The sequence below is a fragment of the Dermacentor albipictus genome, chromosome 10 (assembly GCF_038994185.2).
Source record: "Dermacentor albipictus isolate Rhodes 1998 colony chromosome 10, USDA_Dalb.pri_finalv2, whole genome shotgun sequence".
Classification (NCBI taxonomy): domain Eukaryota; kingdom Metazoa; phylum Arthropoda; class Arachnida; order Ixodida; family Ixodidae; genus Dermacentor; species Dermacentor albipictus.
In genome coordinates, this window is record NC_091830.1 from 83,576,623 (window position 1) to 83,591,563 (window position 14,941).

Genomic DNA, 14,941 nt, shown 5'->3' on the forward strand with positions numbered 1-14,941 from the left:
TAAGAAGTGACATGTGTTCATCAGAGGAAAATATGGTAGTATCATCAGCGTACAGAAGGCACTTAGTAGAGGACAAACAGTTAGGTAGGTCACTGATATAAATAAAAAACAGTAGTGGTCATAAGATGGATCCTTGAGGGACGCCAATGTTAGTGGTTTGTTCTCTGGAGTAGACGTTAGATACAGACACTATTTGAACCCTATTTGATAAGTAACTTTTTAATAATGAGAGCGCAGGACCACGAACACCGATAGCCTCAAGCTTAGCAAAAAGGATGATGTGGTTTAAGCAGTCGAATGCCTTTGTTAGATCAATAAAAACTGAACCTGCAAATAGACCATCGTCAATTATTTTTTTTAATTGGTCAGTTAGATGTATGAGTGCCAAATCTGTGGAGTATCCATTACGAAAGCCAAATTGGCATGAAGGGGGAATATTAAATTTAGTGAGATATTTGGTTAGACGCATTGCGATTAATTTCTCCAGAACTTTGCCGAAAAAGGGTAAAATACAAATAGGGCGGTAGTTATGTATTAATGTACTGTCACCTTTTTTTGAGAACTGGAATGACTTTTCCGCGTTTAACGTCGTTAGGAAACACACCAGTCTTGAATATCGAATTAGTAATATGAGACATGATATCAGAAATTAGGTGGGCAATCATTCTAAAGGTAGCAGGTGGAACTTCATCTATTCCAGCACTGGTGGGTTTTAGGTGACATATAACGTTATATATTTCTTCTGGCGTTGTGGGGGAAAGAAAAAATGTGTGAGGGAGACCATTAGGTTGAGTGACTTGTGAAGGAGAGGGTGTGTCATTATCAAAAAGTTAGGAGCTGAAGGCGTTGGCTATTTCGTTAGGGCAGTTATACTCTGAGTTATTGTATATAATTTTTGATAGCTGTTCTGTTTTAGAATTTCTGTTTAGAAAGGAGTTGACGATGTTCCATTTCAATTTGCTATTATTGCCGGCTTGTAAGATTTTTTGGTCAATATATAATCGTTTTGCCACTTTTAACTGGTTGTTTATAGAGTTACGTAACCTTTTATATCGTGCAATTATTTTGGTATTAAAAGGCTGGTTTTTAGTTTTTTTGTACAGGTTATCACGTTAACGCAAAGCTGCTAATAACTTTTTAGACATCCATGGATTCTGAGAGAATGCAATGGTTTTTTTACATTTCCTTTTACAAGTGAATTTATGAATAAGTGATATAATTACAGTAAGAAATTTAGAAAATGCTTTTTCAGGATCATTATAAGTTTTTATTTCAGACCAGTCTATATTAGCAATGGCAGTTATGAAGCTCTCTTTGCCCAGAACGTATTTGAAGTGTGGAAGAGGGCAAGGACTCGAGTTATGTTTAAAACGTAGAAGCAATGGGTAGTGATCTGTTACGTCCATATCAAGAACTTTTGCCTCTGGTGAAGTTATTAAGTTAGATAGGACATGATCAATTAGCGTTCCTGTGCCACTAGGAACCTGTCGTGTAGGAACATCAATTAAGCATTCATATCCGTAGCTTTGTAGTAGACTGGTGTAAGAAATAACTGTTGGTGATGTGTCATTGAGTAGGCTAATTTTGATATCACCCATTATAATGACATTTTTATTTTCTAGTGAAAGGGTATGATCAAGATTATAAAAAAGTCGTCGACTAATGATGAAGGCGAATGAAAAATGCATCCAAATATGAAATCTCTGTTATCATTAGAGGGAGAACAATTAACTATTTCACTCCAGACAGATTCGCAATTTATTATCATCATAATCATCAGCCTGGTTACGCCCACTGCAGGGCAAAGGCCTCTCCCATATTTCTCCAACAACCCCGGTCATGTACTAATTGTGGCCATGCCGTCCCTGCAAACTTCTTAATCTCATCCGCCCACCTAACTTTCTGCCGCCCCCTGCTACGCTTCCCTTCCCTTGGGATCCAGTCCGTAACCCTTAATGACCATCGGTTATCTTCCCTCCTCATTACATGTCCTGCCCATGCCCATTTCTTTTTCTTGATTTCAACTAAGATGTCATTAACTCGCGTTTGTTCCCTCACCCAATCTGCTCTTTTCTTATCCCTTAACGTTACACCTATCATTCTTCTTTCCATAGCTCGTTGTGTAGTCCTTAACTTGAGTAGTACACTTTTCGTAAGCCTCCAGGTTTCTGCCCCGTAAGTGAGTACTGGTAAGACTCAGCTATTATATACTTTTCTCTTGAGGGATAATGGCAATTTGCTGTTCATGATTTGGGAATGCCTGCCAAACGCACCCCAGCCCATTCTTATTCTTCCGATTATTTCCGTCTCATGATCCGGATCCGCCGTCAATACCTGTCCTAAGTAGATGTATTCCCTTACGACTTCCAGTGTCTCGCTGCCTATTGTAAATTGCTGTTGTCTCCCGAGACTGTTAAGCATTACTTTAGTTTTCTGCAGATTAATTTTTAGACCCACTTGTCTGCTTTGCCTCTCCAGGTCAGTGAGCATGCTTTGCAATTGGTCCCCTGAGTTACTAAACAAGGCAATATCATCAGCGAATCGCAAGTTACAAAGGTATTCTCCATCAACTTTTATCCCCAATTCTTCCCAATCCAGGTCTCTGAATACCTCCTGTAAACACGCTGTGAATAGCATTTGAGATATCGTATCTCCCTGCCTGACGCCTTTCTTTATTGGGATTTTGTTGCTTGCTTTATGGAGGACTACGGTGGCTGTGGAGCCGCTATAGATATCTTCCAATATTTTTACATATGGCTCATCTACACCTTGATTCCGTAATGCCTCCATGACTGCTGAGGTTTCGACTGAATCAAACTCCTTCTCGTAATCAATGAAAGCTACATATAAGGGTTGGTTATATTCTGCACATTTCTCTATCACTTGATTGATAGTGTGAATATGGTCTATTGTTGAGTAGCCTTTACGGAATCCTGCCTGGTCCTTTGGTTGACAGAAGTCTAAGGTGTTCCTGATTCTATTTGCAATTACCTTAGTAAATACTTTGTAGGCAACGGACAGTAAGCTGATCGGTCTATAATTTTTCAAGTCTTTGGCGTCCCCTTTCTTATGGATTAGGATTTGGCGGACAGGCCGCCATTGGAATATGAACCTGGCAACGTTTAACGCTAGAACGTTATCTAATGAGGCAAGTCTAGCAGTGCTATTGGAGGAATTAGAGGGCAGTAAATGGGATATAATAGGGCTCAGTGAAGTTAGGAGGCCAAAAGAAGCATATACAGTGCTAAATAGCGGGCACGTCCTTTGCTACAGGGGCTTAGCTGAGAGAAGAGAACTAGGAGTCGGATTCTTGGTTAATAAGCATATAGCTGGTAACATACAGGAATTCTATAGCATTAACGAGAGGGTGGCAGGTCTTGTTGTGAACCTTAATAAGAGGTACAAAATGAAGATTGTACAGGTCTACGCCCCTGCATCAAGTCATGATGACTAGGAACTCGAAAGCTTCTATGAAGACGTGGAATCGGCACTGGGTAGAGTGAAAACCAAATACACTATACTAATGGGCGACTTTAATGCCAAGGTAGGCAAGAAGCAGGCTGGAGACAAGGCAGTGGGGGAATATGGCATAGGCACTAGGAATAGCAGGGGAGAGTTATTAGTAGAGTTTGCGGAACAGAATAATATGAGGATAATGAATACCTTCTTCCGCAAGCGGGATAGCCGAAAGTGGACGTGGAGGAGCCCGAACGGCGAGACTAGAAATGAAATAGACCTCATACTCTGCGCTAACCCTGGCATCATACAAGATGTGGACGTGCTCGGCAAGGTGCGCTGCAGTGACCACAGGATGGTAAGAACTCGAATTAGCCTAGACCTGAGGAGGGAACGGAAGAAATTGGTACATAAGAAGCCGATCAATGAGTTAGCAGTAAGAGGGAAAATAGAGGAATTCCAGATCCAGCTACAGAACAGATTCGCATTTAGTGATAGGTAAATGTAGGTCATGTCGTCTGCGATAAGTAAGATCAGGAGAGATATATATTGCCGCACCACCAAGACTGCTAGTTAATCTGTTACAATATTCTGAATTGTAGTTAGGGAAGCAATAAAGATTTTTGTCATCGTCTGACAATTAGGTTCAGTCAAGGCAATTATTGAGAATGAGCTAGAAGATGAAAAAAGGAAATGATCAATCTCCTCAAAGTGTTTGCGAAGGCTTCGAGCATTGAAATGAATGACGGAATGAAATCCACTTATGAAAGAGTTAACTTGATTAGGTCCTAGGAAAGAGGCCATGATAAGCGGTGAGACAATGAACACTGGTTGCTATGGTATTAGTCTATTCTAGTCAAGTCGGAATGATCACGGATGCGCAGAACTCTGCTGCCTTGATTTGACAGTTGTCAGTCCAAGGAAACATCCACTTCTTTTCTTTCTTCAGTGTTAGGGCTTTTCAGTGTTAGGACTTAGGGCAGGTAGTGACGGCGGATCCGGATTATGAGGCGAAAATAATCAGAAGAATAAAAATGGGCTGGGGTGCATTTGGCAGGCATTCTCAGATCATGAACAGCAGGTTGCCATTATCCCTCAAAAGAAAAATATATAATAGCTGTGTCTTACTAGTACTCTCCCACGGGGCAGAAACCTGGAGGCTTACGAAAAGGGTTCTACTCAAATTGAGGACGACGCAACGAGCTATGGAAAGAAGAATGATAGGTGTAACGTTAAGGGATAAGAAAAGAGCAGATTGGGTGAGGGAACAAACGCGAGGTAATGACATCTAGTTGAAATCAAGAAAAAGAAATGGGCATGGGCAGGACATGTAATGAGGAGGGAAGATAACCGATGGTCATTAAGGGTTAAGCACTGGACCCCAAGGGAAGGGAAGCGTAGCAGGGGGCGGCAGAAAGTTAGGTGGGCGGATGAGATTAAGAAGCTAGCAGGCACGGCATGGCCACAATTAGTACATGACCGGGGTTGTTGGAGAAGTATGGGAGAGGCCTTTGCCCTGCAGTGGGTGTAACCAGGCTGATGATGATGATGATGATGATGATGATGACGACGACGACGACGACGACGACGGTCGTGCCCACTAACCTACCGCGGAGTCTGCCATTGCTGGGGCGACGCACGCCCAACACTCTTGCACATCTTGTCGAGGTGCTTGTGCAAACAGCACTTCAAGATGCCTAGCACATCGCTTGAGCGATGGGAAGTACAGCCGACCGGCGATACTCTGGTGGCACGAGAGGCGCCTCTTCAGCAAGTTTTTCGAGCGGCCATGGCAACCGGAGTCCTGGAATGAGGCCACCACCCACTGTAACTTAAGAGCAACGACCTCGATGCCTGAAATAATTGTTTCCTTCTCTCTCTTCCCCAGGGTAGGTATGAATGGCAAATATAGTTGTATCTATAAACATTGTAAACATTTTATTGTGTTAAATGATTGTCTGGCATGCAAGCTTCGTAATGCTGCAGTGTTTATCAGCAGCGCTACGCATGTGGCTTTAGAAGGAAACCGGTATTAAAGCATCTTCGCTTTCCTACAGTAGTACCACACCTTGAATTAGGCTGCTTACGTCTGCACAGTAAACGCTTTGATGAGATCTGGTCCCTGCTAACATGTATTTCGCGCTATCGCTCAAGCAACGACCGCTACGTGTTTTGTTGCTCTTTTGCCAACAGCATTTTGTTTCGTTAATTGGCAGCTGATTCAACGGCTGCAATATTCCCAGGCACTTCGGGATAAGCTGGCGGTAAAACGTCAGCATATCAAGAATGTACTGGAGGCTCTTGACATCCCCATGAGCTGCATACTTTCGGATAGTGCGCAGATTATGTGAACTTGAGCAAAGAATGCCATTTTCTGGCATGAAACAAAGGACGTCAACATTCGCATCGATAGTTCTGTATTCCGTAACTAAAATGCCATCCCAATGTTGGGGCTGTGCCGTAGAGCATTTATCATATATTGAATTTTTTCGTCATACAAACGCAAAAAGACAGTGACATCGTGCAAATTTCAAAGAAAGAAGTTTTGTTTAGCCTCACCTAAAATAGTGAATTGGCAAAATTTTGGACCCAATTTTAGGCGCACAAATTGAAACAACCACGGTGGTACGTGATTGCAAGGTTGGTTGCGTTGTCTCAATGTACTTATCTTAAAGCGACGCTTTGTATGTCTCACTTATTCCTCCGCGAGCGCAAAAAAACCGCCATACAGGATTGCCTACTTACACATCTACCTAGGACACTGTAGTTTACATTTGCAGCACTGCACCAGCGTCGTCTCGCCACCCTGTCAGTGCCTGATAACGGCGTGAAACGAAGAGCTCAGCAAGGGTAGCGCATGTAAACAATGTTCGCTGGAAGTGCAAGTTGCATCTTCTGGACATGGGACCAACCCAGTCCTGAATAAGTGAGCTTCCCTGCTCATCGGAGACAGCATGTCCGCGTTAACACGAGCTTGTCTTAAGATCTGAAAAAAAAAAACATCAACGATCCTTTCTTCAAGAAATATAGTTGAACGCCACGCTACTCAGACGAACTGTATATCTCTGCATTGCATTAAGCATGTTACACAATGCCTTCCCGGCCGTCACCATGGGTAGGCTGCAGGTGCAGGGAACGGCAGAAGTGGCTGCCATACGCGAACGTAAGTGTGAGCGCCATCGTGCCCGTGAAGCCAATCCTGTTTCTCGGCAACGGAATGCTGTGCCCGTTGCGTGGTCGTTGGCTTTGGACTTTTCTTCAGTTTGTATTAGGGGAAAGCTTCGCGTTCCACTAGCCTTCTTCAACAAAGTGGCTGTGATTTTTTGGAAAATAACCGTGACTGCAGTCCGCAGCATTCAAAACGTAGCGTCTGATAGGGCGTAAATACTCTACTGAGTATCCACTCAATCGCAACGGATAACAGTCTCTTAGCCTCATGGCATTCAACACCCGGTAGTCGACGCACAGGCGGGCAGACCCAGATTGTTTTGCTGAGACAACAACTGGGAGTGCGTAAAAAGACGCCGAAATGCCGAGCGCGACGGCCTCGATTGTTTCATCCAATAATTTGTATAATAGTGCCCCCTTATGGTCACTTGTGGGTAGCGAGATGCATCGCCATGGCCTGGCGTAACAGTTGTCGGTGTGGTATACGAGGACGTTCGTTTTTCCTAGTTTTCTGTGGAAATGACAGGATTTGTAAATTGGGCACGCTCCAGCAGCATTTATTCAAAGCCATTAATCGCTTACACTGCCGCAATAGGCAGAGCCCTGCATTGTAGTGGAATTTGTAGCGTATTTAGTGCCAGTCCAGTACTAGTGGGAGTTGGCTCCCCATGAAGAGAAGGCATTTCAGACAGTGAGGAAACATATAAACGCCTTTTGCTGAATCGGGGATCATATCACGACCTCCAATTATTTCTCCACCAAATATCATCACCAACAAGCCTTCTAAGCGTTAGACACGTTGTCATTTCGCTCCGGAATGGAATGCCAGGCGGTGTCATACTGCCACTACGCTTTCACTAGTAGAACTTTATGTCCCTTTGCACACATGCGCACAGTGCTGCACAGCTTGATTCATATAAGGAAACACTTGGCTATGTGTGGAATGGTGCTATGACTAATTTCTGCGACTTTCATTTTTACTTTTCGTTCCCTAGCTCCCGATAAACTTTCATACCTAGGCAAACAATAATTCCCATCGTCACTGCCACAATTTGAAGCTAATGCTCATACTGTAAAAAATGTTTTATCTGTGAGTTGTAGGGAGTTGGATAACGTTCTATAAACACCACCGACAACAATTAAGGCAGACATAGTAGTATCATCTCGCGTCTTCCTGCTTTTCAGGGAAGATGTATATGCCTAGCCGATTCATCCGTCCATCCGTGAGCCCGTCTGGCGCCTGCACGCCGAAAACTCCTCCGGTGCAACCGCTTGCGGAAGCACACAAAAAAAAAACACAGAGAGGCGCGCGACCTGCTCGGTCAGTATTGACGACAGTGCTCTCCGTCGCAGTTAAGCGCGTGCAAAAGTTTCTCAGCGGCTCCGAAATTGGTAAGCTGTGTGTCATACGTACTACTGAGGACCAGGCTGCTTTCTATCAGCAACGTGACGAGCAGAACGGGGCAAAAGCTCGTCTACTCCGTGTCGATGCTGTAGCCTGGCCACAAGAACGAGGATGCGAAGCAGAGTGTAAGGACCAAGAGAACAGCGAGGAACCGGCACGCTACCAAGCCGTCGTTAATGTAACCGTCGTGATTAAGCCATTGAATAACTCCGGGACCGTACGTTTCTGCTTCGCTAGTTGAGCATCTGTACGGAGTGCTTGGACGATGACATTTTAAATGTCGATCACGGTTGCAAAGCTACGCACAAGAGCTATGAACAACGATAGCAAGGAATTGGTATATAAAGTGAAGTTATTCATGTATTCACATATGTTTAATTTTAAGAATGCTCGTAGAAGCGACAGAAGCAGTGAAATGGTTCGATTACAACGTATACATTGCATCATTTAACTTCATGGCTGACAGAAGAACTGCTAAGATACTTTAAGTGAACGGCACCTCACCGAAGAAGACGCCTTAACGCCACCGCCTAACTCGAGCACGCTTAAGACGCCGGCGAGCTCACCCAGTTGCGCACCAACAATTCGGAAAGGGCTCTAAGGCCACCGAGCTTACAACCTTCCATGAATGTATGTCGAGTAGCAGTCTGATAACTCATGTTTTTGTTTGGACCATTGTTTGCTGATGAAGACTCAGTGAAAAGTTGATTCGACAATATTTCCGCACATGCAAGGTCTTTCTGGGTATTGGCGCAGTGGACTAAGATTTTGTGCTGGACGGCATTAGGAAATACCAGGGGCTTCTTGCGCAACCTTAGTTCCTCTAATCGTCTGCACAAGCTAAAGAGATCTAGGGCCTTATTTATGAGTTGCCCTGGTACGGTTGTTTATTATTTCAGCCTTTTTTTTTGCTTTCCATTCCGTACTTGAAATCGGAGGAAGTCTCTTTAAATGAGGTACATTGCCGGTGTACTAATCATGTTTCCTGGTGAGCATATTTCACCAGGAACAGATGTTAAACGTTATTGCCCACCGCAAGGCGCTCAATTATTTGTCTGAAGCGCCTCAAACGATATCGATGGTTCTAACCATGGCCTAGTCTCACGGAACCTTCTTTTATGAGATTGTAAACGCGACACGGATAATGCAGAAGGTTATGAAAGACACGCCAGCACCAGCGATTACGCTGGGATCTTGAACGAGCCAAGCATAAAAGCCGGCGCGCTTGACCCGCAGATCAGATTTCAGCGATCGGTGAGTCAGGCCGCTGGAACCACTGTGTGTGGTGATACTTCCTTTACTGAGCACAGCTTCACCCAAAAAACAGGTAGTTTCGGGACTTGCGTCAAGACACTAGTGACACTGGAGCACTATATCACAACAGCATATTCTAGACGAAGAATGTCGTCACATCGCCTACACTGCCTTTCGCCAGTGCTTTCGTTTCAGTGAAGCGACTAAGGCAGTCCGTTTACAGGACGACTCACTTATTTACGAATGTTGGCGTCGGAAGGGTTCCAAGCAAATCGATCACGATCTTCCGAAATGGATGGCAAGGGGGCTGAATCAGCTGTTGTAATCAGGCTGACCTTGTCCGTGGTGCCTTGCTTCGCTGGCAATCATGACATATTTGACGTAACGGGCGAAGTCAGCTGTGACGCGCGACCAATAATACTCCTCTTGTATTCTTGCGACCAGTCGGGAAAACAAGAAGTGCACAACTCTCTGATCGTTATGCATGGCGGGCAGGACGTTTCACCGGAGTGTTGAGGACACATCGAGGAGGTAGTTGGCACGGGCTTGGTAAAAATGCTTCACCAGTACGTCGTTTCCCAATTAAAACAACCGCGATTCGCACCTAAATACTCTCGGGACAAAGGCAGATTCACTTCGAAATACTTAGCAAGCCTTCTTTGCTCTGGGTGCGCTAGCTGTTTCTCGGCAAAGTCATCTTCGGTCATTGCTACATATAGCTGCCGTATACGTAAGGCTGAAATTTCGCCGTAGCGCAAATTATCGCACGGCACCCTTTTTCCGTCGTAGAATAACTCGCTTTCGCTTTGGACAGTGACTGATCTGCGCATGCTATAACCCTTACAGCTGTAACATTCCCGAAATAGCACGGCGCTGAGTCTTAGGCTACTTGAATCGGCTTGGATTTCCATCTCGGTGACTTCATTGCAGTGTGAAAGCAACACTGGCGAGTGAAGCCATCGATTTAGATCTTTACGTGCATCGTGCTCCCGTGTTTCCCAATTAATGTCGACGTGGGATTTGTGAGATGGGTCCCGCAATCTCGAAAAGCCTTTTTCAAAACTCCTGTATTAGGCACACAAGCCAAGGAATCAGCGCACTGTCATCGTGTCGATGGGCCGCGGGAACTTAGCGATGCAGCTGTCTTCTGTGGGTTGCGACGGACTCTAGATTTACTGATGACGTCGCTTCGGAACAGAAGTTGTTCGTAGGCAAAACGGCGCATTCCTGGCTCCAGAGAGAGTCCGGATAAATTCATCACCTCTAGTACTGTCTCAAGCCGCCTCAGGTGATCGTAAGAATTCGTGGCAAAAACTATAATTTTCATCCTCGTAGACGGCACATTCGATACAGCCTCCTGATACTCTGAAACTGGAGCATTTCCTGCTTGTGGACATTAGAGAGCTTTCAAGCGCAGGCACTCAATATATGCATCGGCTTGCCAAAGGCACAACTGAGGAAGCCCGCGTATGCCCATTATCAGTACACCTGTCCCACGAAGAACTTCGTGTATATTTATGCTCAATAACATGAAACAACTGTCATCTATTAACGTCGGTTCTACTTCAGCGGCCGGACAGCAGTTTCATAAGTGCACTCCACTACCCCCTACCCCTCATAACATCAGTCTATGCCCTTCCATATCACCCCGTCAAACCACCATGGGTGATGGTTCAACCTTCCGTATGCGTGCATGTCCCCGGCATACTAGAGAACTAGGTTCGCGTTAGCGGACTACATATACTTGCTCTGGCATACATATGGCCAGAATACAATACATATGCTCATGTATATAAAGACGGCTCCACTTCACCAAAGGCATCGACAGCAGCTGTGGTGATACCAGCCCAGCAGATAACTCGATGTTTCCTTCTAGAACATAATTCCACATCAAGCGCTGCAGAGCTTGTAAATATGGGGGAAGGGATTCGCCACATCTGGGGCGAAATACTTCAAAAGTGGAGCATTTTCATGGACTCAAAACCCCTGCTGCAAATTTTGGAATGCTTACTGCGCCACAGCACATATCAGGTTCTGGCACTGCAGATCACCGAGCTACTTTCATGAGCTCAAGTAAAATACCACCGCATAGTATTGCAGTTGATGCCGGGAAAATGTGGGCTCAATGGTAATGAGATGGCCCATGCTGCAGTAAGGCGCGCCCTCAGCAATGACCTGCGAACTGTAGTGCCATTCTTCAGACCGCACATCGCATGCCTCCTATCAGAATTATCGAGGAGTGCGAAGAGAAGATAGTGGGCCCAGCCAGGCACTCGTCACGCCCTCCTTAAAAGGCTGGATACCGATATGCAATTTTCGGTTCTGCGTGGAATTCCACGCTTTCATAGATGCCTGATACACAGAATGCGATTAGGCATCGCCTTCACGCGTAAATACTTGCACATCATTGGACGGACAGACTCCCCGGACGGTTCAGTGTGTGGCGTTGTAGAGACTACAGTCCATATGCTCTTTCTGTGCCCTGAGTATGTGCGCAAAAGGCTCACAATGGCAGCTACCTTGAGACATTTATACAATAGACCACTGTCGGAGGACCTCTTGCTAGGCGCATGGCCACAGAGTTAGCATACTATAGAGACAATGCGTGCTCTTTCACGTTTCTTAGGCGGTACGGGCCTGAACTCACGCTTGTGATAACATTCATACAACGTGTCCTTCACCCCATTCCTTCCAATATCATTCTCCATTGTGACCCTTTTTCTTCCCCTCTTCCACTTCCCTTATGTAGAATAGCAGGCCAGATTCTCCATTACCCGGCCTACCTCTCTACACTGTCCAATAAATAAAACAACTTTTTCTTCTTGCTCTACTTTGTTTCTCTATGTTTATGCTCAAATCTGAAGCGACGTTGCAGTGGGATCAGTGCAAAGTATTTTAAATGATTTTTGAAGTAATGCTACTAGTTTCGTGGTGATGAGGCAGAATTGTTCTAGCAGATAAGCCTAATGCAAGCAATGGGAAGCGTAAGGTTTAACAGTCTCATACGCGGCTATATATTGTGCTGTCTGCAATACACTCTCATCTGGAAGCAGCCATACCTAAACAAGGTAAGGTTCTTAATGTGGGAGAAAGTCAATGCTTCGTCCACCAATGCCACTGTGATCTGAACCAAGCTGAAACGCAATATTCGGACCGGCCAGAGAGGCAGAAACCATGGGGCCATCGATCAGCCTTTGTATTTTGAAAACTAGGAACCATTTGGAGACGCATAAATTCTTAGTATTGGTTAAATGGTTACATCAACTTTGAAAAAAATTATAAAAACAACTGCATGCAAGAACTGTAATCTGATTATGAGGCACACCATAGTGGGTAACTCCGTGATACCTCTGTACCATTTTGAGTTTTTTACCGTGCAACTAAATCAAAGTCCACACAGCTTCATTGCCTTGCAATGCCATCTAAATGCGGCTTTTTCCAACGATATCGAACCGGTGACGTTACGCTCACGAGCGCAACGCCACAGCGACTGTGCTACAGCGGCGGGTGAGTGGCTATGTGCATCGCTCTGCGAAGCCAGCAGATGGCGGAGCCAAGAAACGCCTTGGGGAAATTAACTATAGTTATGACCGCACTGAAGAAGCACTAAGGGTAAGCGAACAGAAATAGGAAGGCAGCTTGCCACTCGCGCTACCTGCACAATCATATTCCACAGTACGCGTGAGATGCTCCACCACTTGAGCTATGGCGGCAACTGTCATCCTGTCTAGTTCCACGTGCATTTGTGTATATGCACTACGTCTGCCACTTTAAGAGCATGTAGCACCACGGCGGTGGATGTACGGCATCATGTCAACACTGGCGTCAGCCAGTACGTGATCGCTAAACGGGCAGATGGCCAATATGCCTGGTATGCTACCTGAACACATAAAAGCTGCCGTTGTTGAGAACGTCACGTAGAAGCGACGATAATGGGTAACGAGAGGCCCGATTTTTTAGCCACAAGTAACGCGCGACGTCTTCCTTTGCTAGAGATGGAGGAAAGGAAAGCTGCTAAGCTTATCGCATGCATGCATGTATGTATGTATGTATGTATGTATGTATGTATGTATGTATGTATGTATGTATGTATGTATGTATGTATGTATGTATGTATGTATGTATGTATGTATGTATGTATGTATGTTCGTGAAAAGGGAAAGAAAAATAGAACTGAGGCCCTGCCCCCCCCCCCCGAGCCCTTGCTGCTTCTAACTACTGGTCATAATTATAGCAGTGATTATTCACTGAACCCACTGGAATCCTCGGAGAAAGCAGCAGCACTAATTATTGAAATCGCAAATAATTGGAAATTATGAACCAAAGTGGAGGAAAGCGTGTGCCAGCGGCGTGTGTTGAGTCTACAGGCACCTCCCGCGTTATCCTGAAACTGCGAGCATCGTTTGGCGCATGATGCAGCGTTAGAATAACTGAATGTATTACTCTGTCTCAGATATGCAATTTCTTTTATTTTTTCTAGGTGTGCATCTCTAACGCACTCGAAAGTACCGATGCTGCAATATAAGCTGTATACGACACAACTGCACTTATGGGGGTGGTAATCTTCACCTATGGATAGACGTGAAGGAAAATATCTCGGAAACATATGGCTTTCAAGAAACGGATTCGGATCATTCACGACTTCGTTCAAGATTTAAATGCGTACACTTGTCGCAATAAGAAGCAAAGAAGTTGAATATAACGGATGTAAAAAAATGAAGTCACTAAAATAGACTAAGCGAAAAATGATACTGCTGTTATTGCAGTTCATTTGGTGCTACCTGATATCTGGTAAAGACACTTACACAATAATCCCGTGCTTACCTATGAAGAGTATGATGTGTTGAATGTGCGAAAATGTAGCATGCGATCATTGTAGATATACATATTGATTTAAATGTGGCAAATGTTCGTCTTGCACAAGGTTTACATACTGTCGTTGGCCTATATATGTACTTGCTATATTTTGAAATGTGCTGCTTCTTCAGAAGGTATAAACATATTACGTTGGGATATTGCCACTTTTAAGCAGTACTTCCAATTGCCTTACTAGAAGGTACATGTTATAGGGATACCTTTATGGAATGAAAAAGACAAGCAGCCTATACGTATGTTGTGCATCGTCTCTAAAAACCACGCATCTTGCGCCACAAAGGAAATGCACACACACGGGGTACAGCAGCTGTCACCTGTATGCGTGAATTGGGGAAGACACACCGTTCCTTAGCGACTTACCACCTCTTTTGCGTACATGCTGTCACTAGCCTCTCATTGCGGGCTGGCCCCAGATATATAGGGTGTTTCAGCGAGCACTTTCACATTTTTTGAAAGGTTGCCTTTGGCAGATAGCTCAATTCTAGTTTATGAGGCGGTCTACTCCAAACGCTAAACACAACTTGCACAACGAGCAATTAGGAAGAACTCACTAATGAAATTTTTACCCAAGTATCTCATGACCCACATTGCAATTTACAAATTCTAGCAGTGGACTTCGCAAGGTCGGTACAGTCGGAACGAATTCTCAGCACGACAATAGTTTCGAAATACATATTCTCGAACTTTGCGGAGAAAAGCATTGGCGTTTCAGGTACTTCTGCGCTTCAGTGCATAAAACGACGTTTTTTTAAACAAATTAACTGGAATGCCAATGCATTTCTC

At 44.6% G+C, this 14,941-nt stretch overlaps 1 protein-coding gene across 1 annotated transcript in view; it reads left to right on the forward strand.

Moving 5' to 3' along the window:
- The window catches only part of LOC135918608 (uncharacterized), a 71,510-nt gene extending 57,508 nt beyond the window's left edge, over positions 1 to 14,002 (forward strand). The window contains exon 8 of the mRNA XM_070527026.1: positions 13,764 to 14,002. The gene's annotated coding sequence lies outside the window, so the exon portion shown is untranslated. The remainder of the gene's footprint in view (positions 1 to 13,763) is intronic.
- Positions 14,003 to 14,941: the final 939 nt, after the last annotated feature.